The sequence below is a fragment of the Moschus berezovskii genome, chromosome 3, assembly GCF_049115385.1.
Source record: "Moschus berezovskii isolate FMDL1 chromosome 3, NW_MosBer_1.0, whole genome shotgun sequence".
Classification (NCBI taxonomy): domain Eukaryota; kingdom Metazoa; phylum Chordata; class Mammalia; order Artiodactyla; family Moschidae; genus Moschus; species Moschus berezovskii.
The window spans coordinates 57,480,625-57,505,605 of NC_142462.1; the positions used below are offsets into that span (position 1 = coordinate 57,480,625).

The following is a 24,981-nucleotide window of genomic DNA, read 5'->3' on the forward strand; positions in this document are numbered from 1 at the left end:
TTTTTTCCTACTCCTCTAGGTAAGAAAGCTTCCTATTATTTTGCACAATAAATCAATTTGAAGACCTTTTTTATATTAAAGAAAGCATATCTATAGTTGAATTCTCTCCAAGAGGGAAATATTACATAACGAAGAAATACAGGACACTTAGAACTTAGACCAATACGTTTTCCAGGTCATTTGAAGAATTTTAATATGGTAGTTCTGTCTAGCTATATTTGTCAAATTCTATTTCTCAGATTTCTTTGCCCCAGGGAACAAAACTAGTTAAGAAACTACATTAATGCCATGTTCTCTATGCTTACTGACAAAAAAATAAATAAGAATTTGCAGGATCCGTTTTCTCTGTGCCCCCTCCCCATGTGGATTGTTCTCTGCCTTCCACCCTCTCCTTTCATAACCTGTTCCTATGGCCTTCTCTTCTCTGGGCTAACAGCTTCTGTCAGCAAGGCTTTTATTTAGTACAGTATCAAAAGCTTTGCAGAAAAACAGATTAATCATGTTCGCCGCTTCTCTTTGTTTACCCCTTCAATTCTTGCAGAATTCAAGCTAACCAGGAAAATGCATGTCTAATCACAAATGTGAATGCTCTCTTAGGCAGTTATTTTGGTGCATTTCTCTTTTAAACATATATCATTAGAGATTCTCTGAAAATCAAATGAGTTTCCCCAAATACGTCTTCCATATCAAATATGCATTACAATGATTTAAATGCATATTTCTGTGTACCTCAAGTTCCAAGGGAGTAGCTTATGTGTGCCTGCCAAGGAAATAATTCAATATTTCACTTTTTTTCCCAAGTATTCCTTGTGAGACACACATAACACTAAGCATTTTTAATAATTGTAAACTGGGGGTTTAGATATCATTCATCAAATAACAGAAGTCATGTATTCTATGAACATTCCAAAGTAGATCCTTCAATGGTCTTGTCACTGCTAAGTCTTCTACATGGAATTAAGGAATCTTCACTTAAGTCCTGTTCTTAAAAATATAAGAATGACATTTTCACCCTTAATTTCATGCCAATTGTTAAATAGGATTTTGGTGATTCCACTATCTCTTTATACAATAGTTCCATACATGAGTTCTCTAATATATTAAAGTTCCTTCTTCTTCAGAGTGAACTTTTCACTTTTTTAAGAAAAAGAAAATTATTTTTTTGAATAGCTTTGTTGGTCTCCTGTGATAATGTTATAGTTGGAGCCTCAAGACTCAGTGGCAACACCATCAAACCACCACCAAGGAATCACTTCTCATATGTTCAGACCTTTCCTCACTAGTTTTGAACATGGTTTTCTCATCATTTTTGCCATCTTCCTGAAGATTCTGTTGTCAGGGAAGTTTTAGAAGCGGCAATAGAATTCTTATGACTCACGTAACAAGTACAAGATAGTAAACAAATAAAAACTCTCAAAAACGTATCTCTATCAAACCATCAGCCAAGCAAAACCCCATGAAGATGAGCCTTTTTGGAAACAAGCTATGAAAAAAACTATGTGGTTTAATGGGAATTCATAATACAGGGAGAAATGTCACAACCCTGAATGAAGCCAACTGGAAATGGAATTACCCTGGCTGTGTTGATGGGAATCCCTGCCTCTGGGAAGAGTAGATTTCCAACCGAGATGCCAAGTTCACCAAATGTCTAATGGGCAGTCTATCTGCATAGCTCTTCCTGTATTATTCAAGTGAAAGCTGTACTCCCTAAGTATTTTCTGCCTTTTTTTTCTTTACAAAAACATTGAGAAGAACAAAACTCAAAGTCAGGACAGGATCACCCACAAGATGGATGGTATCCAGGGTTTACACTTAGCTGGACAGCTAGTCTTTCTATAAACTTCATGGCTTATAGAATCCCTGGGAGATTTAACATACAACACATCTGCCAGAGAATATTCCTGCAAAAAAAATCTGCTAGATCTGTGGTTTTATTTACAAAGGTGCGGGTGTGAACCACATACCCGGAATGAGCCCATGTGGGCAACGAAGAACCAGTGAGAAGGCACATCCCGTGTGCCTCAGGTGCATTCTCAGCTTCAGGAGGCATTGCAGGAACACATTAATCAACACATTCAAGGAATGCATTAATCAACAGAGCCACGTTGGCTGGCATGCCCCATTGTTTAACCGTGCTTGCTAACGAACGCACAGTGGCAATATCAATGTGAATTTCCACCATGCTGCAAGAAACAAAACTCTTTTCAGGACTGGCCCCATGCACCATATCCTACTTGACTCGTTCAATAGAAATCGTTCTCTCCTGGATGCATGCTAGTTTATGGACTCGCTTTCTTCAACAGTCAACCACAAACAAAGGCGCTTTACAGACCAGCTAAGTTTGACAAAAGCTGTAGAAATGCCTTCTGCAGATATGAAAACTTGAATCCTTCCAAGAGCTTTTCTTTTTTTCCTTTGCCTTACAAAATGAATTGCTGTTGTGAAAGGCAAAATAAACCACAACAAAGCAAAGCAAAAAAAAAAAGAAAAAAGTCCCAGCATCTATTTGTGTCTGCACTCAGATGTGACGGCAGCATACTGCATCCACAGCAGGGGCGTAAGCCTGGCCTCCTGCTCCACACTGGGCTTCATTTTCCTCCTGGGTGGTTCCCTAGATAACCCTCTGTCAGGATCTGACTCCCTCCAGAAGCAGCCAGGGATGAAATGTCCAGATGCTGGGAAGAAGGGATATGATTTAAAAAAACGCCCTCAGAATCTGGGCACATAAGCCTACTTTTGTTCAGAATTCTGTGGACCTGAACATTGAAGGCTTTCCACTACTATCAACACTCAGAGGGCCTCGTCCGGTAAGTTAGGGTGCACTAAGTTCAATTAACATTGATTTTGATCAGGAGAACCCTGAACATAAAGATCATGATTTGGAATAAGTAAGGGAGACCATTTACAATGGTCTTTTTGAATTAACTTACCTCCAGGGGCAGAGTTATCTCATCAGAGGTTGTACTGTTGGGAGCAAGGGTCACAGTGCAGTGGCTCCCCTCCCTGGTTGCACAATTCCAGTCATTCAGTGAGCCCCCAAATGAAAGTCTGTGTCCCTCTGATGGAGCCTTTTCTCATCACCAACTTTAATTCAGGTGACTCTAGAAATCATGTAAAAGCTACAAGCCCAGAGTGCAGCAGGTAAAACAAATTTGAGCCAGTAAGAATCTGTAAAGGTCACCACACAGCCCTTTGGTGTATAATGGTAAGTTACTACATGCCTCCTGTACTGAAGTGACAGATGATTTTCTACCTCCAATTTCAAAGCAGATCTTTCTCCCTCTGGACCACAGTAGGAGGAGAGGGGAGGAACACGTACAAGTTGCAGAATTCCTTCTACATACTACTAGCACTAATTGCTGCTGCCAGAAGACAATTCCACCTTTTTCATTACTCTCTCACCCAGCTCCCACTATCTTCCAAAAGAGGATGCTGATGTCTTTTGTCAGATGCCTTTCCACAGTTCTTCCTGAGATAACTACCAAACTGAGCAGCCTTGAGCAGTGGGAGGCAGATAAGGTGGGTTTCCAAAGAAAAATGGTTGTGACTCGTAAGAATCATGAGGACGGGTTGCAAGGAGGAGAATGGACTAAATCAACAAAGGCATCTCAATCATGGATATCACAATGACTCAGAGAAAAATATGAGGACGTGTATTATAACCCAACATCCCTAAAGAAACGCTGTCTATGAGATTTAGTACGTTTTCATCTGACCCCAGGTCACAGACTGTTACTCAGACACCACACAGAAATGAACAGCTGAGCACTACTCTGGGATGGAAGGACAGAACCTCCACTCATCTCAATTGGTTTCCAGGAATGCTACTGTTTGTTAGTGAGCAGTAATTCCACAAAGAGGTTTGCCAGGACAACCAGGCAGGAACAGTCTAAATTCAGTAATGTTTCAGGAGATGTTGTCACTGAGTGGAAAGCTGGAGTGTGCCCTCATCATAAGTCAAGGGAAGAAGGAGGAAGTTAATAAGTACTAGAAAAGATCATTCCAGTTTTCTAGCTGATTAAATACCTAATCAATTTTAACTGGTATAAAACCCTAAAGAGGTGAATACCCTTTGCTTAGATACAAGCTGGAATCAAGATTGCCAGGAGAAATATCAATAACCTCAGAAATGCAGATGACACTACCCTTATGGCAGAAAGTGAAGAGGAACTAAAGAGCCTTTTGATGAAAGTGAAAGAGGAGAGTGAAAAAGTTGGCTTAAAGCTCAACATTCAAAAAACTAAGATCATGGCCTCTGGTCCCATCATTTCATGGCAAATAGATGGGGAAACAGTGGCTGACTTTATTTTTCTGGGCTCCAAAATCACTGAAGATGGTGATTGCTGCTATGAAATTAAAAGACGCTTACTCCTTGGAAGGAAAGTTATGACCAACCTAGATAGCATATTAAAAAGCAGAGACGTTACTTTGCCAACAAAGGTCTGTCTAGTCAAGGCTATGGTTTTTCCAGAAGTCATGTATGGAGGTGAGAGTTGGACTGTGAAGAAAGCTGAGTCCTGAAGAATTGATGCTTTTAAACTGTGGTGTTGGAGAAGGCTCTTGAGAGTCCCTTGGACTGCAAGGAGATCCAACCAGTCCATCCTAAAGGAGATCAGTCCTGGGTGTTCATTGGAGGGACTGATGTTGAAGCTGAAACTCCAATACTTTGGCTACCTGATGCAAAGAAGTGACTCATTGGAATAAGACCCTGATGCTGGGAAAGATTGAGGGCAAGAGAAGAAGGGGACGACAGAGGATGAGATGGTTAGATGGCATCACCGACTCAATGGACATGGGTTTGGGTGGACTCCGGGAGTTGGTGATGGACAGGGAGGCCTGGCGTGCTATGATTCATGGGGTCGCAAAGAGTTGGACATGACTGAGTGACTGAACTGAACTGAACTTGGCTTTGGTGGTCTTCCCAGGTGGCTCAGTGATAAAGAATCAGTCTACCAGTGTAAGAGACTTAAGTTCAATCCCTGGGTCAGGAAGATCCCCTGGAGGAGGAAACGGTAACCCACTCTAGTATTCTTGACTAGAGAATCCCATGGACAGAGGAACCTGGAGGGCTACAGTCCATGGGGTCACAAAGAATCAGACACGACTGAAGTGACTTAGCATACAGGCACTTGGCTTTGGTAAATTCTGGGCTTCCCAGGGTAACTGCTTTTATTAATGAGCTTTTCATCTCTAGTTTCATAGGCAAGTATTCCTTTTGTGGATGATGTTTGTCTCCTAGGTTTGTCTGGCATCAAGTATGTGAAATGAAACTTATCAGCCTTAAAATGACTCTGGAGGACAAAATCCTGATAGATCTCTTTACTGTTGAATAGTATCAAAAACAGTACTACCAGCTGGACTCTGAAAGTAAATATTGATTCACATTTACAGGTCAATTTAATTATAAGATAAAGTCTTTTTATTGTTATCAGTTTTATTATTATCTACTCAGAATATAACTACCATTCTCCCAAGACATCTACATCATTTAAAAATGTTAGTACCACGAGTCCAAGGGAAAGAACAAGTTCCAAACCATCAACCAAAACAATCATTTAATAACTCCAATAACCTGTCAGATTTTTCCTCTTCTGCTGCTTACCCAGAGGGAACACGCCATAAGACATAGCATGAGTGTAATCCTTCTTCAGATTCATTATGGTTATGATCAGGATCAAACTTCTACAAACACAGCCAGAGCAGAAAACCAATATTCGGAGTGATTTGGGGGGTATTCCCTTTGCAACTGTGGTTGTTTATTGAAATTCCACCACTAACCGTCCTGCATTTTAGCTCAAAATTTTCAAGCCAGGTAAAAGGCAGATCTTCCTTGCGGAGAACTTATTCATTAAAGTTATGATGAATGCAAGTGCAATTTTTATATGCAACCAGATTTGGGTAGAGAGAGGAGTGGGGAGAGGGAAGTGGGGTGGGGGAGGGGTGGGCTTCAAGGACCATGGCTCTGACTGCCCACGTCTTTTGGATACCACAGCCCACTGGTGAACGTGGGAAAGGCTACTGAAAACTCTAAGTAGCTACAAAAACACTTTCTGTTCTAATGTCAGAGGCCGAATTCTTGAATAGCCTGGGGACAGTCTGAATACAAGTGTGCTTTAGAGTTTGGGGAAGTTTCAGGGAGTCTTTGTGAGGCAAGGGAAAGACATGGGAAGGCACACAGCATTTAGTTTCCACCAGATTAAATCCTCCACAAAGATAAAGCGAGATATTTTCGTGGCTCTACTAGTGCCTGATGACTAAAAAGTTCAGTGTTGTCAGCTGACGAATGAGCAGCCAAGATCTCTGAGAAGAATGTACTGCAAAAGGTAGAATATGAGCTTTAAACTCTGTCTAAAAGACAGAGCTTTGAAGCCAAGTTACTCTCCTACATTGAATGAACGAGAAAATAATGTAACCAGCCAGGAAGACTTCCCTGGGAACTATCTTACTGAGCCCACTAACACCTTACAAGGGCACAAGGCAGTCCTTCCTGGCAGCCCCTCTGCTCACCTCATTTCTGCATATTTCTCCCTTTTACTAGAAATCACCATTTACAAACAAACTCCTGGCCTTGTGGTCTTCCTACCTCTCCTAAGGATCACACAGTATGTCATTTACAGAAGAACTTGCCCAGGGCTTACTGCCCGTGCAGGTGCTTTACTGGTAGGCCACTTACTACTGAGACACGAAGACAAGAGCGCAGCCATTTTGGAAAAGGACCAAGAACAGCTTTGGGCGAAACAGGCCTTGGAAGCTAAAGAACAAAGGCTCGTGGGGCCTGAGTCCCAGAGACATATACCAGGCTTGCTGGAGTAAATTTTACCTCTGTTACACTCACAAGTACAGCTAATTGCCATAAGACTCAACTATAAACTTAAACCTTATCTGTTCCAGTGCTTTCCTGCAGGATATTCTCACACACTCCTTTCTCCTCACAGAAGTACACCCTACATCTGATAGCCACCATGGAGCCACCTGCTGCTGATGGAGAAGTCTGACCATTTCTGGAAATTATCAGTGATAATGAGACAAGCCCTCCCTCTCTCTCGTTATAAAAGCAACTTGCCCCTTCTGCTCAGGTTGCTGGTACTTTTCCTACCTTCTCCTTTGTGCACAAGCCATCTCTTTTACTAAAAAGCTTTGCTGGCCTAAGAGTCCTGTGGAAGTGATACTCATTTCTATGATATTGCTGTCTAAGGATGTGGAAAGGGCACGCTAACACCACCATTACTGCAAATTCCTAGTTTCTAACAACTGCAATTCAGTGTAAGCAGACTTCCTTCCATGTCCGTGCCAGAATGGAGAGTTCTCTTACACCACCTCACCTGGCTGGTGTCTTTATTTTATGAAATATGGACAGTCACTGGAGGGGGTGTGTCTGGCTATATCAAAACTTTATAAAATGAGTCAGTTTACATTAATGAGGGAGCTTCCCATTAAAAGGGCTGGGAGGGATTGGGGGTGGGAGGAGACGGGGATGACAGAGAATGAGATGGCTGGATGGCATCACTGACTCGATGGACATGAGTTTGAGTGAACTCCGGGAGTTGGTGATGGACAGGGAGGCCTGGCGTGCTGTGATTCATGGGGTCGCAAAGAGTCGGACACGACTGAGCAACTGAACTGAACTGAACTGAAGCCTTTTTGATATTGTTCATAATCACCTAACTCAGCAATGTTACTAGTCCTTACTAATTTTCACTTTTTGAGAACTCTCCAAGCAGAACAAAACCTGTGCTATTTGATTCACAAAATAACCTTCTTAATTTTCAGGCTACTGATCTGGGGATTTCTGGTGGGCTTTTGAAACATCACAAAAACTAGTTAGTCACATGTATTTAGTCTGAAAACACAATGGAAGCAAAGTCAACGGAGACACGAATCATTTCCTCTGAAATACAAAATGACATATGGATAAATCAATTTCAGACTTCTCAAGGACAAGGGACAGTATCCTGGAAGATTTGACAACCTCAAAATCTTACATATAATATTCATAAATTCCATGGGAGTTTATTTGTTAAATAAAACCTCTGAGGTAGAGAACTAAATGCTGAACAATCACACTCTAAGAAATTCCTTAAGAAAGCTATTATTGGGTGAGGTACAGTTCTCTGAACTGTGCTCCAGATCATTAAATAAGATATTTTTCATCAAATTCAATGGGCTTTGAGAAGAAGGCATCATTGGCCTGGCAGAGTCAGTTCTAGAACTGATAATTCTAAATGATATAAATCAGACTGAAGTGAGCCGTGTGGGTGGGAAAGGGATTTACAAAGCAGAAACAGTATCAAAGTAACATTAAAACTTTTTTTTTTAAGTTTTTTTTTTTGATGTGGACCCTTTTTAAAGTCTTTGTTGAATTTGTAACAATGTTGTTTCTGTTTTATGCTTTGGTATTTTGGCCATGAGGCATGTGGGATCTTAGCTCCCTGACCGGGGATTGAACCCACACCGCCTGCACTGGAAGGTCAAGTCTTAACCACTGAACCACCAGGGAACTCCCACATTAAAACTTTATAAGCAGACTTTGGTATTATTTGGACTTCAGGGTGAGACACAAGACAATCATGTACGAATGATATGTTCTCAGGAGATTTTTGATAGATGACTACATCAAAAAGAAAACTTTTCTTATAAATAATTCCTTTAAAATTTTTAATTCCATCAGAAACATATAGTTACCAGCAGTGCTTTTATTCTACTGTCTACTTTCTAAACTTGATATGATTCATGATTTAGTAACACAAAAATCTTATTACTGTGAAAGGATGTGAAGGGCTGGTTTTCTTCCCTGTGTATTTGATCCATTTTTTTTGACATGCAGTTTGCTTTATGTTTTTGCAGCCATATCCCTACTCTCTGTTTTTCATCACACTCTCTGGATGGACAGTATTCAGTATGGCAATAATATTATACAATCACATCATTTTATGGTATAATTCCCTTTTTGAATCAGTAACTAATTTAAGCCTTTCAGAAGATAAACTCCTACCTTTGAAGAAGATCTTCCTATCTGAAGAAATTGTTCATCCTTTGACTTCTTTAAACCAAAAGTCTTCTTAGCATTCCTCTGTGGGTTGAAGAGTGGAGAGAATGTTAACAAGACATTTGTCATCCATCACCACAGACTGTCAATACATTAACTCCAACTGACTCCCTGATGGGAAACACAATTACACACAATTCCCTGCAAGGAAAGACAAATTATGAATAGATTTGCCAAAACACATCTTTGCTGGTTTCAATCAAAAGTGACAGCAGAAAAGTGACCAAAACTCTGGTGACCATACCCTCAATGGATCCCAATCGAAAGCATCATGTCTGTGCCTTTTCGTTTATGGGAATGGAGGGGATATAGAAAATGCATGCATCCAGTGTGGCTACAATACCTCCTTGCTATGGGATGATGATGATGATTGGAATGTTTTATTGAGTAGAGTAGGAAATCTTCTAGGTTTGAAAGGCCTCAAGATCTCAAGTGTTAGTCATGTTAGTCACTCAATCATGTCCGACTCTTTGCAACCCCGTGGACAGTAGCCCTCCAGGCTTCTCTGTCCGTGGAATTCTCCAGGCAAGAATACTGGAGTGGGTTGCCATTCCCTTCTCCAGGGGATCTTCCCGACCCTGGGTCTCCCACAATGTAGGCAGATTCTTTACCATTTGAGTCACCAAATGAGCTGTGTGACTGAATATGTTACCAATTTCTGGGCCTCTGCTTTTGTCTTTAGCAGGATTTTAGAGAATTATAAGAGCACTTAGTAATCAGCAAGCTTCAAACTTTATGAGCATCAGAATCATCTGGGTAGCTGGTTACACTTTTAATTCTTAGGCTGCCAGAATCAAAGAGGGTCATAAAGAGATGATAGGAGCAGTCCAGAGCAGAGAAGACCCACCTGGGCTTTGACAAAAGGCCAGCTATGGACAGTCCAGAGCCTGACCATCTTCAAGTCTCCTCTCCTCATCCTGAATGTTCCCAGTGTTCCCTTTGCAAATATTCCAGCTGAGAAGTAGCCAGCAAAGGACAGTGCAGACCGGGAGGAAAACAATCACAGCTGAGTACATTAGGTCTCTCTCTCTCTCTTTTTTAAGACAGCCAATTCAGGGACATCCATGGTTTTCTAAAAGAGAATCTGTGGCTATTTGGACTTTGGACTTTTGAAAACAGAAGTCATACTATCAACCTCTGAAAAACCTTTCAGAAAAGAGAAACAAGTGTCAATTCAGGAATTCCTGGCTTAATTCAAATATGAAGACAAGTATGAATCACAAAATGATTCTATTACTAAAATAAAAAGATGTGTCATCATCTCAGATGTTGTAGTTTAGGCACGTGTTATAAAATATCTTCTGTGTTCAACTGCAAAAAGCTTTATCTTAATTACATGTAAAACCACTCATTTGATCTTCATTGGCTCTGATGCAATGGTATTTTATCAGGACAAAATGTTAATGGTGCAGAGGTTAGTAATTCTTTCTTGAAATTAAAATCAATTTTAGGATAGATGAGGTTTTCTTTCTTTGTCATTTAGTTCCCACTTATAAAATCTCTACAAGTGTATAGGAAAGAGTCTATAAGTATTTGATGCTATGTCTATAATAATAGTTCAACCAAACATTGAATATTTGATATGCATCTGTCAAAAGACTGGATAAATACAAATAAGAAAATAAGAATTAAATACGACATGTTTCATACATGAGGGATCTTAGTCCATGTACTGATGGGAAAACCAGAACTACCATCAGCCACCATAAAATGCAATATTTATAGAATATACTATGAAACCACAGACTCTTGAGAATCCCTTGGACTGCAAGGAGATCAAACCAGTCAATCCTAATGGAAATCAATCCTGAATATTCATTGGAAGAATTGATGTTGAAGCTGAAGCTCCAGTACTATGACCACCTGAGGTGAAGAGCTGACTCATTAGAAAAGACCTTGATGCTGGGAAAAACTGAAGGCAAGAAGAGAAGGGGACGACAGAGGATGAGATGGTTTGATGGCATCACCGACTCAACGGATATGAGTCTGAGCAAGCTGCAGGAAATGGTGAAGGACAGGGAAGCCTGGTGTGCTGCAGTCCATAGGGTCACAAAGAGTCAGACACGACTAAGTGACTGAACAACAATGATGAAACCACAAAAGAACAACTGATTCTACAAGGGGGCATCAAGGAAAGATTTCAACAGGACATAACACTTAAAGATGGGTAGAAAGGTTTCCACAGGACATAACACTTAAAGATGGGTAGAAAGGTTTCCACAGGACATAACACTTGAAGATGGGTAGAAAGGTTTCCACAGGACATAACACTTGAAGATGGGTAGAAAGGTTTCCACAGGACATAACACTTGAAGATGGGTAGAAAGGTTTCCACAGGACATAACACTTAAAGATGGATAGAGAGGGCATTCTCAGTAGAGGGCAGGAATGGCAATGACCAAGAGGGTGGTATGTCCCCAGGAGTACAGCAATGGAGCAACAGGCATAGTGATGGTGGGAGGCAGGGAATATGGCCAAGAAGGGCAGCTACAGAGGCCATATGCTACTAGAGGGCAAGGGACCTTTAGCACCGACCAACTGACAAGGCTAAATTTGAACCTGAGCACAACGCAGTCCTGCTGAAGGTTTTAGGCAAGAGAAAAGAACAGTTGTCAGCAGTGTGGTAACTGTCCAGGAGGGTAGAGCCTGGAAAGGGAAGCTACTCTGGGGAATGTTTCAGTCACCAACAAAGATTTTTGGCTTCTGGGGGCATCCTTCCAAAGCCCAACCCTAAGATAAATCAGGAAACACTGATGGAACGCTGATTTAGGGGTAAGAATACTGATTTGGCCATGGCATCTGATATTTTGCAAGAAATAGTGAATGGACAGATTTTGTGACTTCATTGTCCTAATACATGAGTGCATCTTTAGAAGGGGAACTCCATCAGGTCAGCATGCATGTGGGGTCTCACTTCTCTCCCCTCCACCCAGCCTTCTCTGCATCTTTCTGATTACTCTCCCCTAGGACAACTCAGCCCTGCTGCTGGTCTTGCCCAGGGGCAGGTGGGGTAGCCCAGTGCCAGGTATGACACTAGGGAAACCCCTCCTGTGATCTTTCTTTCTGTTACAATATATGAACCTTGATTTACTGGCATCCTCACATTGCAGTGCTAGTATCTGACACTGGTTTGGGCTTAAGGGAATCAGACCCTGCCTAACAGAGGGCACTGCTTCCAGGTCATTACTCACCTAGGGGAAAGGAGCCTGTCACCTCTTCCAGCCTAGAGTAACAGAGCTCTGCCCTGGGACTCAAGACCAAGGCTTCAGCTACTCATGCAAGTGTATTTCCTCTTGCTTTGGCGATGTCCTCTACAAGCAGAAGGTAAGCCTTAGGGAATCTCATAGGCAGAGCAGAAGGTAAGCATTCTTGGGTCCACTGACCAAAAACCACAATCCTTTATCTCCAAATAATCATGGTAAGGTAGGTATGCAACTCAAAAGGTAGACTGTTCTTCTTAAGGTAGACCGTTCTTAAAGTTTCTTCTAAAACAAATTTCTCTGTATGGTGAAATCAACAGAAACTTAGAGAGTGCCTGAGTTTGCTGATCTAAGCCCTTTAAAAGTCTCTTTGCCCCACCTATTCGGCACCCTCATTGTGTCTGAAACACTAACGTCCCGTTGCCAGGGAGCTGCTATTGAAAAATCTATATCACAGACTAGAGGCTACAGTGAAATATTGGGGAGTGAGTCCATTAAAGACAGAGGTCAATAAAATTGATTTTACTATAATTTCTACCTGGAAGAGCTAAGAGAACTAACATGGAACAGGCTATACCATGTCCCAGACGCACAGGTGATACACCAATTCTAGAAGCATCATTACTGCTTGGACACAGGGACAGAAAACTGAAACTGAAGCACAAAAAAGTGAAGTTAATGACCCCTGTTACACAACTGGCAAATCATTCACTCAGAGCACAAGACCACTTCCATCTGAATCCCAAACTCCTGCTTTTTCTACTTCTTCCTACGGCTTTTGAGAGAGGGCAGGATAAACTTGCAGTGGGGATGCTACTGAGATGGAACTGAGAGAGCAGGAAATCCTCAGGAAGTGTGGTCAGACTGAGGGAAAGGCATCAAAGCAGCTGAGAATGAGGAGGGTCAGGAAGGGAAAAGGATGGCCCACAGGGTCAAAACCTACAGGAAGGACAACTGGCGAGAACTCAGCTGCTGTCAGACAGAAGTCCCTGAGGTCCGGAGCTGGGTGCTACCCTCCGTCCTGCCCCCTCTTCAACACAGCTGGACTAAGCTTTCCAGCTGTCAGCAACACCTACTGCACTAGCATGTCTGTGCCTCTCTTCCAGGAATGCTTTTAATTACTAGTGTCTCACAAAAGGGGCAGGTATGAAAATACTACCAAGTATGGTATAGACGATGTTCTGAACATGGATTTTATAAAGGAGGCAAAGAAATAGGATTCTTTTGATAAGTTTGCATTATTTTCAGTATTATTCAATTCAAGGTAAAATGCCCTAAAAAAGCACACCTGTGTAATTTCCCACAGGTTTGGTTTCCCATAAGCATCATGTGAGAAAATGATTTCATCATGGCTTACCTGTACTACTGAAAGGGTGCTGCCTCCATTTTTAACCTCCCTCCGATGAGGTAAACCCTCAAACCTTTGCAAAGATCACCAAAAGACTATGTATTAACTGTATTGCCATGTCAGCAATTATGCCAAATACTTCTAGAGAATGAATGCTTGTTACATTCATTACTCTTGCTTTGACAACTGTATCAATGGACTTTCATCACTCTGACACATATTTAGGTCCATGGCATAGGGTAATACATCATTGTGAAGGATTATTTTTCCAATAACAAAGTAACAATTTAATTTTTTTTAAACCAAAATACAATCAACTTATCCTATTACAGAAAGCCAGTTTTAAGTCAAAGGGTCAAGATGAGATCTGATGTAATTTAAAAGTTGCCTTCAGGAAAGATGAATAACATATCTAGGTGAAAAATGTAACAAATCCAAAGGTCAAGGTGCACAAGGTAAAACAATTACCAAAAAAAAAAAAAATTCAATGGTGCATAAAATTAAAATTTTTCAGTATTTCAAGAAAGTAGATACTTGCCTTGGCCATTCATAGAAAAATAATAAAATAAACTTCCTAATAGCTCCAAAATAAATTGAACTATTGATTGGTATTTTTGGCATAATTTGTTTTAAAATTAGAATTCACAACATTCAATACAACCAAAAATCTATTTTGCAAACACTGTTAGGAAATAGTATCAGCAAGGAAAAATACTTGAAATCTCACTTCGTTTATACTCTTTGGCACAACTGTGAGGTCATTAAAAATGCTTACTCTTTGATTTCTGTGAGGTTGATTTCTAAAAACTGGTCTTAGGGATGTTAATCTAGCCTTCGGGGTTCAGTTCAGTTCAGTTCAGTTCCGTCGCTCAGTCGTGTCCGACTCTCCGCGACCCCATGAATCACAGCACGCCAGGCCTCCCTGTCCATCACCAACTCCCGGAGTACACTCAAACTCATGTCCACAGAGTTGGTGATGGCATCCAGCCATCTCATTCTCCGTCGTCCCCTTCTCCTCCCGCCCCCAACCTTTCCCAGCATCAGAGTCTTTTCCAGTGAGTCAACTCGTCGCATGAGGTGGCCAAAGTATTGCAGTTTCAGCTTTAGCATCAGTCCCTCCAATGAACACCCAGGATTGATCTCCTTTAGAATGGACTGGTTGGATCTCCTTGCTGTATAAGGGACTCTCAAGAGTCTTCTCCAACACCACAGTTCAAAAGCATCGATTCTTCGGCGATCAGCTTTCTTCACAGCCTTCAGGGTAGATTACATCAAAATATCAAACATCTGACTTCACAGTTTTCAACTGTGACAATTATTTCCTGTTTACACTCTTAAAAATATACAGTTAAACACTTTTTAACACCAATTATGGAAACCTTATACATAACAATATATTTATATGCCTGCACTATTACATATTTAAGTTGCATGCAAAATCGTTTTGTGTTTTTATTACTAGGAAATGATAGTAATTTACAAAGTTATTTTTAATCTTTGGTCTTAATGAAACTTCAGTTGTATCAGTCATGGACTAAAACCCAAACTCTTCTTTCTTTTCTTAACTTCCTGCCTTTGACATGATCCTTGGACTGAATCTGGGGCTCATTCATACTTATTAACCAGAGAGAAAAGGATAAATAAACAACCCTATTAAAATTGGCATTTATCTTTGGTTTCTCTGGGGTATGCCTGCCATCCAGCAGCCAAATTCAGTTCAGCATGGCAGAAAGCCAAAATCATCTTGAAACCCAGTTCTCCCCATTTCAGCAGCCTATGAAACAAAATACATCCCAAAAGCAGAAAGTATGGTCTGAAATAAAGCAAGTTCTCCAACTAGTACCTCAACAAGATGGCACCCAGAGGGGCCCACCTCCCCCACAACCTGGCTGGCAAGGGTTATGAGGACACAGAGCCCGGACTTCTAATTCCAAGTTTAGTGTCAACTTCAGCCTACTCTTACAAGACCAATAAACTTGTTGGATATGTGTGCGTGTGTGTGTTATTCACTCAGTCGTGTCCAGTTCTTTGTGACCCCATGGACTATAGCCCAACAGGCTCTTCTGTCCATGACATTCTCCAGGCAAGAATACTGGAGTGGGTTGACAGTTCCTCTCCAGGGGATCTTCTTGACCCAGGGACTGAACCTGCATCTCTTACGTCTTCTGCATTGGCAGATGGGTTCTTTACCATTTGCGTGACCTGGACTTGGGACCACCTCCATGACCTCTTAAATGTCAGGGTAGAGTGAGGCAGGGATCCATTCTGATGGGAAATGCTCAGGTGAACCAATGTGCTTTTCAGAGATATGAAACCTGATAAATCAAATTAAACAGTCTGAAGACAGACCATCCCCAGACACCTTTGCCTGTTTTAAGTGACACTGTCACCTGCTACCTTGTAGACTGGTGCAAACAACCAACAGTAAGCAAATTACACTGATGTTGGATAAATGGCATCTTACTGCCTGCCAGTTTCCCTGGCCATCATGCTGTCATATACATATATTATTGGAACATTTCACGGTACCTAGGACATGCCACATTTCATAGTTTTCCAGGAGGAATAACTATAAGTGGAAACCTAGAAATCCAGTGGGCAGTAATGCTAGCTGTTCATCAAAGAGCCACTGTTCCCTCTGTCATGTAGAGGGGCTGTGTGGAAGAGGCTCCTGTCTAGGGTTTATATTTCCAGACCCCCTTGAATTCTGGCAAGACCTTGAGATGTAAGAGAGCTAATATGTATCACTTCTTTGCCCAGATGTTTGGGAAGCAAGTGTGTCTTTACCACACATCATGTCTCCCCACTGTTGGCTGGATGTCAATACCCAATGTGACTTTGGAAACCACATGGCCTGGCCTCTGTCACCAGAGGTCCCTGAAGGGTGATAAGCAGAGATCCTTCCCACCAAGTAGATAGTCTACATTACTAGCACTGGACTGTGACAGGAATTGGAAAGGAACTCTTCTTTTTTTAGAAAGGAACGTGTTTCTACTGTTCAAGGGTTTGTTACAACTGCTAGCTCTACCCTATCTAATAGAGTCAGCATGCCATGAACACAACAGAAACTTTAAATTAAATCTATTCCCTCGTTGATCCCTTTTCTGTGTCTATAATCTAAGAGGAACAAATGTAATTTTATATCATTAGTGTATTCAGAGCAGTAGGGCAAGAGTGATTAAAGGATATTAAATAAGCCCTCTTAAAGACAATTAAAAAATAACTATTTACTTCATTGAGGGAAGAAAAAGCTTAAAGGAGGCTGGATAAACTGACAGTACATGTCAATGAATGTAAAATCTTAAAAATTTTATATCACAGATAGTGAGAAACTATTTCTCAACTTCACTAACTATAAACCAAACAAATATAAGATGATAGTATAAAAAATAACACTGTACCTAGAACATAAGTAAGATTGAAAATAGAGTTTTTCTAATTTATGGTTACTGGGGAGGAATGGTGGGAGGGATAAACTGGGAGACTGAGATTGACATATCCACACTACTATATATAAAATAGAGTAACTAATAGGGACCTACTGTATAGCACAGGGGCTCTTCTAGTTCTCAAAACTCTGCAATGACTATGTGGGAAAAGAATGGATATATGTATATGTATAACTGATACACTTTGTTGTATCAACACAACATTGCAAATCAACTATAGTCCAATAATTTTTAATGGCTGCAGCCTTTAATTCCATTAAATTAATGAATATAGGATAGCTGCCAGACAAAAAATTCAAAGTACGCCTTATACTCTCTCATCAATATATTCTGTGTCCTTGAAAAGTCAGGCAAACATTAATCTATTCAACAAATATTTAATAAGCAACTACTATGCCCTGGACACTATTCTAGGTACTGAAGATAGAGTAGTGCACGCAATAAAATTCTACCATCATAGAGCGTTTATTTATTCATCCCCTCAATAAATATTAGTTAAATGACTATGACTTGTCAAGTCCTCTGCTGGGTACCAGAGATACAGTGGTGAAAACACAATGAAAACATCCACAAACCAAACCCCTTCTTGCCCTCATGAAGCTTATAGGCAATAGGAGACAGATATTGATCAAATAATCACAGAAATGAATCTAAAATAATAATTCTTTTTTTTTTCCTTTTCACCCAGAACTCTACTGAACAACATATTAACCATTTTATAACAATTCTTAAAAGTCATCAGTGCAGAGCTGCATGGGGCCCCTCGTGCATGGTGATGGAACTGGCTTTGTCAAGGAGAATGGTCTTCCTGAAGGAAACAATGGCTGGGCTGGGATGTAAGAAATGGAGCTGGGAAGAAGGGTGGCCTGAGCAAAGCAGAGGCAAAGGTGAGTAGCCCCAGTGAGGCTGGAGAAGCAGGCAGAGGCCCAGTCCCGCAGAGCCCTGGAGATCCTTCAGTCTTTATCTAAAGCATCATGGGGAGCCCCAGATGCACTTTAATGAGGCTGAGGGTAGGAAAGGAATGATTTCATTAGAAATAATAATTATTCTGCTGCTTTAACGATTTTAAAACAGCAAAGTGAAAATGAGGGCAAAAGCAAGTGAATTCCTATACAGTTAGAAAAATAGGTGAAGCTCTGAAGCTTTCAGATGAAAGGCAGTTGTTAACATATCAAAGATCATCATGGTCAGATGAGAAATTAGAAACAGCCCTCTGTTTTTTAATTCTTTTGTGTTGATCAAAACATACAGTCTCTTAAATTTCTACTGTATACTCTACTAATGAAGTAGAATTTGATTAAAATTGAGTCACCTGAATTTGCAAGCCTGACAAATTAAGTTGCACACACTTGATTAATACTGTTTCAAGTGGATACTTTGCAGGGCGGGGGTGGGGGGGGGCGGAACAAGTGAAACTATTTCATGAAAAGAAATGAAGTCTATTAAACTTCACAAAATATGATTAGTTGGCATCTTTCATTAACATGTAAAGTGAAAACGGGCCAGTTAACTAAATATTGTCCTAGCTTGATTAATATTTATGGACGTGACCAAAGAATCAAACACACAGTGTTTCTTCCTTTAAAATACGGTCATCAATGCTAATATATGCTGCTGAATGGGAAAAACATTCAGATTGGCATAATGCTGTGTGCTAAGAGCACATATATATACCTTTTGTATATAATCAGGTTTGCCATATGCTCCCTCTTTTAATTTGCACAGATTTAAACATTCAGTAAGTAGGTGACAGAAATTTCTGCATTTCAAATTCTGGAAAAAATAGGAATAAGGAAACATCAAACTCATGATTGTGTCATTGAGCTGCTCTGACCCCAGAACAACACAGTTCATCCCAGACTATCTCTCAAAGTTCAGAAAAGGTGTATAGACTTGATCCATATGATGTGCACAATTCACCTTTTCACCAGACTCATGATACAATTCAGATCTGTCAATTCATTGTTCTGCCTAAGTTACCAGAAGAATGCAATGTAAACAGCCAGAAGAATGCTCCCAAAGATGCTTTATTCACATTTTATTATAAACTACCAAAGCCTCCTTGATTTTATGGGTCCCAGTGACTAATGACAGCCTATTTGCAGAGGCCTCTACATCTATCACCTTTAAGGACACAGCCTTACAAATATCTTAATTTTAAAGTTTAATCTGACTTGATTTAAAGCCTAGTAATTACCCAGGTTCGATCCCTGGGTTGGGAAGATCTCCTGGAGAAGGGAATGGCTACCCACTCCAGTATTCTTACCTGGAGAATTTCATGGACAGAGGAGCCTGGAAAGCTACAGCCCATGGTGTTGCAAAGAGTCAGACACGATTGAGTGACTAACACTTAAAAAACAGACAAACAAACAAAAATATATTCTAACAATTTACACTTTGGTCCTACACATTTAAAAATAACTTTTAAATTGCATGTTCAAAATTCTAATTTTTAAGGCAAAGTTTTAAATGCCCAATTAAGCTGTCCATTGTTATCAAAACTCTAGTTCACAGTCTTAGCAGATGTTACAAACAATAAGTCAGACTGTAAAGAAAGGGATGAAAATGCAATAAATCAGATTGAGGGCCAGTAAAGAATAATGAAATGTTCCCTTGGAATCTCTAATTTTCTTGAAGAGGTCTCTTGTTTTTCCTATTCTGTTGTTTTCCTCTATTTCTTTGCATTGATCACTGAGGAAGTCTTTCTTATCTCTCCTTGCTATTCTTTGGAACTCTGCATTCAGATGCTTATATCTTTCCTTTTCTCCTTTGCTTTTCGCCTCTCTTCTTTTCACAGCTATTTGTAAGGCCTCCTCAGACAGCCATTTTGCTCTTTTGCATTTCTTTTCCATGGGGATGGTCTTGGTCCCTGTCTCCTGTACAATGTCACGAACCTCCGTCCAGAGTTCATCAGGCACTCTATCAATCAGATCTAGTCCCTTAAATCTATTTCTCACTTCCACTGTATAATCATAAGGGATTTGATTGAGGTCATATCTGAATGGTCTAGTGGTTTTTCCTACTTTCTTCAATTTAAGTCTGAATTTCCCAATAAGGAGTTCATGATCTGAGCCACAGTCAGCTCCTGGTCTTGTTTTCGCTAACTGTATACAGCTTCTCCATCTTTGGCTGCAAAGAATATAATCAATCTGATTTCGGTGTTGACCATCTGGTGATTTCATGCAAAGATGGGCTCGATAAAGGACAGAAATGGTATGGTCCTAACAGAAGCAGAAGATATTAAGAAGAGGTGGCAGGAATACACAGAAGAACTGTACAAAAAAGATCTTCACGACCAAGATAGTCACGATAACATGATCACTGACCTAGAGCCAGACATCTTGGAATGTGAAGTCAAGTGGGCCTTAGAAAGCATCACTACGAACAAAGCTAGTGGAGGTGATGGAATTCCAGTTGAGCTATTTCAAGTCTTGAAAGATGATGCTGTGAAAGTGCTGCACTCAATATGCCAGCAGATTTGGAAAACTCAGGGCTGGCCACAGGACTGGAAGAGGTCAGTCTTCATTCCAATCCCAAAGAAAGGCAATGCCAAAGAATGCTCAAACTACCGGACAATTGCCCTCATCTCACACGCTAGTAAAGTCATGCTCAAAATTCTCCAAGCCAGGCTTCAGCAGTATGTAAACCGTGAACTCCCAGATGTTCAAGCAGGTTTTAGAAAAGGCAGAGGCACCAGAGATCAAATTGCCAACATCCGTTGGATCATGGAGAAAGCAAGAGAGTTTCAGGAAAACATCTATTTCTGCTTCATTGACTATGCCAAAGCCTTTGACTGTGTGGATCACAATAAACTGTGGAACATTCTGAAAGAGATGGGAATCCCAGACCACCTGACCTGCCTCTTGAGAAACCTGTATGCAGGTCAGGAAGCAACAGTTAGAACTGGACATGGAACAACAGACTGGTTCCAAATAGGAAAAGGTGTATGTCAAGGCTGTATATTGTCACCTTGCTTATTTAACTTATATGCAGAGTACATCATGAGGAACGCTGGGCTGGAAGAAGCACAAGCTGGAATCAAGATTGCTGGGAGAAATATCAATAACCTCAGATATGCAGATGACACTACCCTTATGGCAGAAAGTGAAGAGGAACTCAAAAGCCTCTTGATGAAAGTGAAAGAGGAGAGTGAAAAGGTTGGCTTGAAGCTAAACATTCAGAAAACAAAGATCATGGTATCTGGTCCCATCACTTCATGGGAAATAGATGGAAAAACAGTGGAAACAGTGTCAGACTTTATTTTGGGGGGCTCCAAACTCACTGCAGATGCTGATTGCAGCCATGAAATTAAAAGACGCTTGCTCCTTGGAAGGAAAGTTATGACCAACCTTGATAGTATATTAAAAAGCAGAGACATTACTTTGCCAACCAAGGTCCGTCTAGTCAAGGCAATGGTTTTTCCCGTGGTCATGTATGGATGTGAGAGTTGGACTGTGAAGAAAGCTGATCGCCGAAGAATCGATGCTTTTGAACTGTGGTGTTGGAGAAGACTCTTGAGAGTCCCTTATACTGCAAGGAGATCCAACCAGTCCATTCTAAAGGAGATCAATCCTGGGTGTTCATTGGAGGGACTGATGCTAAAGCTGAAACTGCAATACTTTGGCCACCTCATGCGACGAGTTGACTCACTGGAAAAGACTCTGATGCTGGGAAAGGTTGGGGGCGGGAGGAGAAGGGGACGACAGAGAATGAGATGGCTGGATGGCATCACCGACTCTGTGGAAATGAGTTTGAGTGTACTCCGGGAGTTGGTGATGGACAGGGAGGCCTGGCGTGCTGTGATTCATGGGGTCGCGGAGAGTCGGACACGACTGAGCGACTGAACTGAAAGAATAATGAATGCATTAAACAATTAAGAGTATAATTTGTGCATCTTATGTTGTTGTTGGCACTAAACCTATCTCACTATACAGATAAAATGAGAAGAGGTCTGAAAAACTTTCAAACATTCAGACAAAGATTAGACATTTCTTTCTTCTTTCTTTATCTTAGAGAGCAGTTTTCAAAGCTGGCAAGCCCTTTTGGTTTCAAAATTCTCTTTAGATGCTCTAGTTTTCTAGTCTCTTCTCGATACAGACATGAATTCACAAGTAGTCTCCTCACTTTTACTTTTCCCCACAACTTCCTGAGTAGTTGCCATGCTCACTGAACTGAATTTGCGGTCTTTTCATAATACTGCTCTGGAAAGGAATGACCCACAACAGAAACAAAACTAAATGGGTTCCAAATACAACTTTGATGTCACTCTAGAGACTGACTCTGTCTTCCATAATATTGATTGGCACCCGAGACCGCCTAATGAGGATTTTTGCCTCATTTCTTAGTTGCCTATACAAAAGCTAATTTTCTTTTCTTTCTTTTTAAAAATTTATTTCCCAAAGAGCTTCAGAACTGACATTAGGTACTATCTGTTTATATAATTACTGGCCCTGTGGCATGTGGGATCTTAGTTCGCTGACCAAGGACTGAACCCACACCTCCTGCACTAGAAGAAGGGAGTCTTAACCCCTGGACCACCAAGGAAGTCCCTGCAAGCAATAATTTTCCACTTTAGCTTTTACATTGATTTTTTTTAAGTCAGAGGGAACTTTCTGAGCAAGAAAAGAAAAAACAAAACAAAAAAGCAAAGTCATCTAACAGGATTTCAATTATAGCCTGGGAGAACCCCCAATCACACCTAAGCCCACCAATACAGATTTCTCCCTATCAGTCTCTGGGCAGAATGGCCTAATCCTGATCAATACCAAAATGGCTCTGGGAGTCTCAAGTCTCTAAATCAGCCTCTCAACTTGAGTATCTGAAATTCTTGGTCTTATAGAAATCACAATACTATTAGTTCCAGATCACTGACCAAAGTCAAGACCAAATATGAAGCTGTCCATTTAAAAAGAGGTCATCTTTAATGCAACATGATCTGTATTAAATGAGCCATTATTTCTAAATAAAGCAATCAAATTATGAATTCAATAGCTTACCAGGTGACAAAATAGCTTACCTCACTGTGTACAAAATGGGGTTAATAATCCTGACCTAGCTCCTAAGGTCTCAAGGGACAATTCATTTAAGAGTTGTCCAAGAGCTGTATAAATGTTACTGGTGTTATGAAAGCTTGGTTTTATTGTCATCAGAACACTACCATCATGAAAAGGAATTTAGAGGTTTGGTCAGAGGTGAATAAACAAAGCAAAGTCTATGCTAATACAAGTACCCTCTGACCTTGGATCACTGAACTTGAATAATCACAAAGATCAGAATATAAATGAAGTTTGCATTTTCGGAGACACGGTTTTTGTTATTTTATTTCCTATTCAAGTTCTCTGCTTTGAAATCATTACTTTGGAAGCAAAACAAGCAATTCCATTTTCAATTTCCACCTCCCCACCATTCCCCCCTGTTTTTTGCATTATTCTCATTGCTATTCCCAGCCTTATTTGCATTAAAGCATTACACTGAAGGCATCCAAGGCCTTTCTTTCTGAATCAACTATCTGGCACACCCAGGAAACATGCCTGCCAGTATACACATGGAGTGAGTAGATACCAGTCTTCTTTAAGGGTTTTGTTTTTTTTTTTCATATTGTATGATTCCTAGACTTGCAGTTTCCTTTCCCCAGTTAACTTTCCATGATGTATTTGCTTATTTGGCAAATAGTTACTGAGTACCTAGTATATACCAGGCATGTCCCAGATGCTGGAGAGAACAGTGACTAAACAGGGCAGAAATCCTGGCTCTCATATAACTTATATTCTAGTGGGTAAAGACAAGCAGAAAGCAAAATAAATAATTCAACAGACAGAATATGTTAGAATGAAAAAACAAAGTATGGTGAGAGGATGGGAGGGCATAGATGGGGAGCTGTTGACGTTTTACATATGATGGTCAGGGGAAAACTCCTTGAGAATGTGTGATCTCAGTAAAGATCTGAGAAAGGTGAGTGTGAGAGCCATTGGGAAAGGGTTTTGCAGGTAAGGCAAGAGTTCTAGGAAAACTCAGAGACTCTGAGGTAGGCGTTTACAAGTTTTTTGTTTGTTTGTTTTTTGGGGGGTTTTTTGGCCATCCAGTGCAACATGTGAGATCTTAGTTCTCTGACCAGGGATCAAACACCCAGCTCTTGCATTGGAAGCAGGGAGTCTTAACCACTGGACTGCTAAGGTAAGTCCCAGGAGTTTGCATATTTGAGATAGCAAGAAGATCAGAGTAGCTGAAGGGAGTGAGAAAGGGAGAGAAAAGCAGAAGATGAAGGTAGACGTGGAGTGGGGCACCAGGTGAGCTTGGGCTGGTTTATCATCGCAAGGCCTCTGGCTTTCCCTCTGCCTGAAATGGAAGGCCCTTGAGAGGGGTTCTGAGCAGAGGAATGACAAGATCTGAGGTCCATTTTAAAGTCTAAAATAGGCTGTATTGAAAAATAGGCTGCAGGGGAGTAGAGTAGAAACAGAAAGACCATGCAAAAGGCTATTCCAACAGCTCTGAGCAGACATTAGTGACTTGTTCCAGTGAGGGTGGGTGGCATGTAAGCAGAGCTTCATGGTTTTCAAGTAGTAATCATATCCTTCTTATTCATTGTGCTGTGATTACTTGAATTACTTCACTCTCTAAGGGAATATTTTTTCTTTAAAACATTCTCTTCTATATCCTCCCTATTGATAATAATGCTTTCCCTCTCATTAGACCATCTTCAGTTCAGTTCAGTCGCTCAGTTGTGTCCGACTCTAGACCATCTTAGACAGGGTCAAAACATCCCACATTTGGATGTAGTCAAATTGACAAGTAGATTACAGTTAAGAGATAAACTAAGGTGTATTAAAAATTTAAGAGTTTATTATTCAAGGGAAAAATCTATTCAAATCAGGTAGCCTCCAATCTAGCAGACAGAAAGGGGCTCAGAGAAGCTTTATGAAATGAAAGACTTTTATAGGC

At 40.7% G+C, this 24,981-nt stretch overlaps 1 protein-coding gene across 5 annotated transcripts in view; it reads right to left on the reverse strand.

Moving 5' to 3' along the window:
- NRCAM (neuronal cell adhesion molecule) overlaps positions 1-24,981 on the reverse strand; it is a 340,964-nt gene that overhangs the window by 160,449 nt on the left and 155,534 nt on the right. For all 5 annotated transcript variants that reach the window (XM_055420793.2, XM_055420789.2, XM_055420791.2 and 2 more), the window contains exon 3: positions 8,993-9,070. The gene's annotated coding sequence lies outside the window, so the exon portion shown is untranslated. The remainder of the gene's footprint in view (positions 1-8,992; positions 9,071-24,981) is intronic.